We start from the raw sequence: 4,816 nt of genomic DNA on the forward strand, positions 1-4,816 counted from the left end.
TCTGTGACCCTCACAGTAAAGAAGTTCCTCCTCATGTTGAGGTGGAACCTCCTGTGCTGTAGTTTACATCCGCTGCTCTTTGTCCTATCCCAGGGCACAACTGAGCAGAGGCTGTCCCTGTCCCTTCCTTCCTGACCCCCAGCCCTCAGATATTTATAGACACTGATCAGATCCCCTCTCAGTCTTCTCCTCTCCACACTAAACAGCCCCAGGGCTCTCAGCCTCTCCTCCCCAGGCAGTGCTCCAGTCCCTTCAGCATCCTTGGAGCCCTCCCTTGGACTCTCTCCAGCAGATCCCTGTCCCTCTTGAACTGGGGAGCCCAGAACTGGATGCAATGTTCCAGGTGGAGCCTCACCAAGGAAGGTTTTCATTTCTGAGAATGCATCTCAGAGCTTGGATAAACTAATTCCATCCTCAATCTGCAAAATAAAGTTGAGGGGAAAAAAGAGACAGGCTGTGCACATCACACTTGGCAGTGAACAAAAAGCTGGACATCAGACAACATACTGATTTTTTTTTCCCCTGGTGTTGATTAGTAATTTCTTTTTCCAGATGAGCACGAGGAAGTATATTAGAATTTAGTCCACTGATTCCCACAGACCTTGCCTTTAAAAAAAAAAAAGGAGAGAAAGAAAAAAGAAAAAAGAAAATTATTAATCATTATGAGGCAGTGAAAATAAATAAGAAAATAATAAATATTTGGAAAAAAAATGAGAATATATGGACCAGATTAGTTTTCTCTCTGTTTTATTTTTGTTGTTTGTTTTGCTTTGGTTTTGTTTGTTTTGCTGTTGGTTTTCTGGGTTGTTTTGTTGTTGGGTTTTTTTTTGTGTGTGGGATTGGGTGTTTTTGTGTGTGTGTTTTTCTTTTATATTTTTTCCCAGTGATGGCCATTGCAGTGAGAATTATGGAAGCATTTCTCTTTCAACAGAAAGACTTTGAAACCTCATATTCCTGCACAGCAAGATAGATAAGCTCTGTTATACAAATAATTATTGCTGTTGCCACTCTCCACATGGCCCCACTTTGACTTTTATTTTTAAATTGACACCTTTCCTTCTGCTTTTCATTCCATTTCATCACCTACTCGTGGGGTTTGTTGCTTTTTTTTTTTTTGGTTTTGCTTGCCATTTATCAGAAAGGAAGAAAATAATTGTTCTCATAACAAGGAGTTAGGCTGCTGAAGGGATTTGTGCTTCTGTTTTGCTCAGCATCACTTAGAGAAGAGCTGACAGAAATAAAACATAGCTCAGGTTGAAACCTGTAGGAACCCGTTGGTGGTTTGGGATACTGGAATTGTGCTTCCCTGAAGAGTTGGCAGTTCCAGCAGCACTGGGAAAGGTTGTTTGCCTTAAAATGATTCACCTCTCATGTTTTCTAGTAGAATTTTCCTGTTCATTTAAAAGAATGCACGCCCTTGGCTTATGTTTCTGAGGGAAGGATCTGTCACAGCACAGTGAATCAGGTGCCTTGTCCATCATCTGTGAAAGCTTGGACAATTCCAGGCAGAGCCTTCTGACAGGCTGCAGCCCATTTCTCTAGTTTAATGTATGCTGCTGCACTTCAAGTGGCATTGGACTGGGTTTTGGCAGCCACACCACATTTTTTTTCTTTTTTTTTCAGCTGGTCCAGGAGGTGTTGTGTAAGAAATTGCAACTCCCATACTCTTCAGCACCAAGATATACATCGGTCCATCCTGACCAGGAGGACAAGAAGGGCTGATGCATATCTTGGTGCTAAAGAGTATGAAACCGAACCCCACTCAATGCTCTCTCTGCTTTTGCCCACATGAGATCAAGAGCATTCCTCCTGTAACTTTCTTATTTCCATCCCCAAACCTGAACAACAGCTTTAAACCTTATCTGATCGGGGAGGCCTCACAGGGTCCTTCAAATGACTGCTCTTCACATTTCATTTCAATAGTGATGAGCAAAGGACTCAGAAAAGAAGCCTTTGTCAGCCATAAATTAACATGAGCTGCCCAGCTTTTGGCACACACAACCCCCCTAAATACATGACTGGGAGCTCTGTTTAAACTGAATGGCCCAAATCCCTGGGGATGAGCATATCAAAACAGGACCATGTGTTCTGCATTATTAACCAAGGGCTGTTTACTCAGATAAGTCAATATGGAGGAGAAATTCTAAAAGAACATTTTGTTCCAAATAAATAAATAACTGAGAGTTGAGCTGAAAATATAGTCAAGCTTTAGCTTTCATATTGGTCAGCCTTTTGTTTTCATCTCTCACACCAGCAGGGTGGTGGAAATCCCATTTCCCAGATAGCACGAGCTGGCTGAGAGAAATCATTTTCTTCATTTCATTTAATTTCTTGTGCAGAATGGACTAAGGATATAGCCTGGAGGCACCCCAGGGTTCGAAGTACTAAGATGCCAAAGCACTAAATTGAACAGGAAACTCAGAATAAAAACAAATAGCAACAAAATCTATGTGAAATGCTCAGGCAGTAATTCTGGTACCTCCGAGGAGGTGGCATTAGCTTTCTCCTGGCAGATAATAACATACATAGAAAATATAGAGAGGCAGCAGGGAGGTGAAGGCAGCTTCTATAGTCAACCAGAGGACAGTTAAAGATGATTCTGACACTGGTTTCTTTATGTAAGGTGCTCTCTCCTCATATTCCTCTACAGGGCATGCAGTATTTCCCTCTCTTGGAGGATTTCTATAATGAAAATGAATTGGCAGGGCAGAGAGCGAGTGCCACCTTTTGCTAAGGGCCAGGTACTTTGCTTCTTTGTGCTTGTCCAAAGGGAACATCACACACAAACCCATCAGAGGAGATGAAAACCCCACTTTTCACTCCTACCATGCTAACCTCATTTTTTCACCTGTGAAAAGGAAGAACACAAAGTCTGTGGCAATTAAAAAGCCGGTGGTGAATTTACTTCCCTTACAAGTTTGTACCTAATTGCACTTGTCTGAGAGGGCAGCTGGTAGGTGTAGCAATGCCTTGTAGAAGGTCACTTACCAGGGTCAAGAGATAAAATTTCACCAGCTGGAAATCAGATATAACACTTTGGTATGATTTCTTATCTTTTGGTTGGCGCTAGAGGGTTGCTAGGAGGGAGGATGAGTTTTAAGGTGGCTGATTTTTTCCAGTGGCTGAGAACCCTTGCACTCAAGAACTTCATTCTCATACCCAACCTAAACCTCCTCTGCTGCAATTTGGGGTCATTTCTTCTCATCTTATCACTTGTTACTAGGGAGAAGTGGCCAACCCCCAACTCACTGCAATCTCCTTTCAGGGAGTTGTGGAGAGCAATGAGGTTTCCCCTCAGCCTCTTTTTCCCCAGACTGAACAACCTCAGTTCTCTCAGCTGCTCCTCACCAGACCCTTCCCCAGCTTTGTTGCCCTTCTCTGGACATGCTTCAGCCCCTCAATATCTTCCTTGGAGTGGGAGGCCCAAAACTGAACACAGCACTCAAAGTGTGACCTCCTCAGTGCTGAATCCAGGGGGACAATCACTTCCCTGGTTCTGCTGGGAACACCATTGCTGATCCAGGCCAGGGTGTTGTAAATGAGGAAGAGAATGTGAAGATGGCTCCATTAGAAAGAGGACAGTGTGTAGTTACGTTCTATGAGGTCAGCTGGAGCCCTGGAAGTTAGCAGGATCACTTCAAATTGTACAAGGAGTTGGAAATAAATATATCTTGACTGAAAGCCCCTGCAGTGGTGATGGTTAGAAGCTATTCAGTAGCATCTGGTTACATGGCAGGGCACCAAACTGTTTAGCACCAATATGGAAGACTACAACCTTGTTAGCAAGTCTAGCAAACTCATTCCTGGGTTCTGGATTTTCCATGCTGGGGAGCCATAGCTTCATGTTCATAGGGATTGCTGAAAGAAACTTAAAATCAATGCCTGCCTTTGGAAAGCAAAATCCAAACTAGCAGCTAATGCTCCACTGACCACCTGCAGCAACCAGCAAATTCCACCTCTGCTTTCAGAATTGACATATCCAGCCCACAACCACCATGAAAGCAAGGCTGTTGGCCCAACTGTACAAAAGGGGTCTGTCTGTTTTTCCCCAGGTACATAAAAGTGGCTCATGTTAACCAGGCCCATAACTCCTACCAGCTGCAATGTTTGTCCAGAGTAGAGCCATGAGAATGGCCAGAGGGCTGGCAGCCCTGCCATGGGAGGAAGGACTGAGAGACCTAGGGTTGTTCAGCATGGAGAAGGCTCAGGGGAGACCTTATTGCCATGGACCATACAGAAAGGCTGGCTACGAGGAGGATGGGAGACTGCCATTGTACAAGAAGTCCCATGGACAAGACAAGAGGTGATGGGGACAAGTTACTGCTGGGGACATTCCAATTGCACTTCAGAAGAAAATGCTTCCCCATGAGAACAGTTAGTTGGACATTGGAACCCTCTCCCAAGGGAAGTGGTGGATTCCCTTACATTGGTGAGTTTGAGGACTCAGCTTGCCAGGGTGCTGGGCCAGCTCATTTCAACCACACCATCACCTAGAAAGATTGGGCAGATGATCCTTGGGGTCCCTCTCAACCTGGAATTCTGGGATTCTGTGAGTTTATTCCCAGAGTTTATCGTAGCCAACTTGTTTGTTTGTTTGTTTGTTTTAAACAACAGGTTATTTAAAGAATTTAGACTTTTAGACTCATAGATTCACAGAATGATTTAGGTTGGAAGGGACCTTAAAGATCTCCTAGCTCCAGCCCCCTGCCATGGGCTCATGATGAAAAAAACCCCTATTTTAAAAGTTTTTCCTTTTTTTTTTTTTCCCATCTAAACAAGCCATTTCCCTGTCCTCTTAGCTTTAGACAAAGAAATT

Source organism: Indicator indicator, chromosome 12 (assembly GCF_027791375.1).
Source record: "Indicator indicator isolate 239-I01 chromosome 12, UM_Iind_1.1, whole genome shotgun sequence".
Classification (NCBI taxonomy): Eukaryota; Metazoa; Chordata; class Aves; order Piciformes; family Indicatoridae; genus Indicator; species Indicator indicator.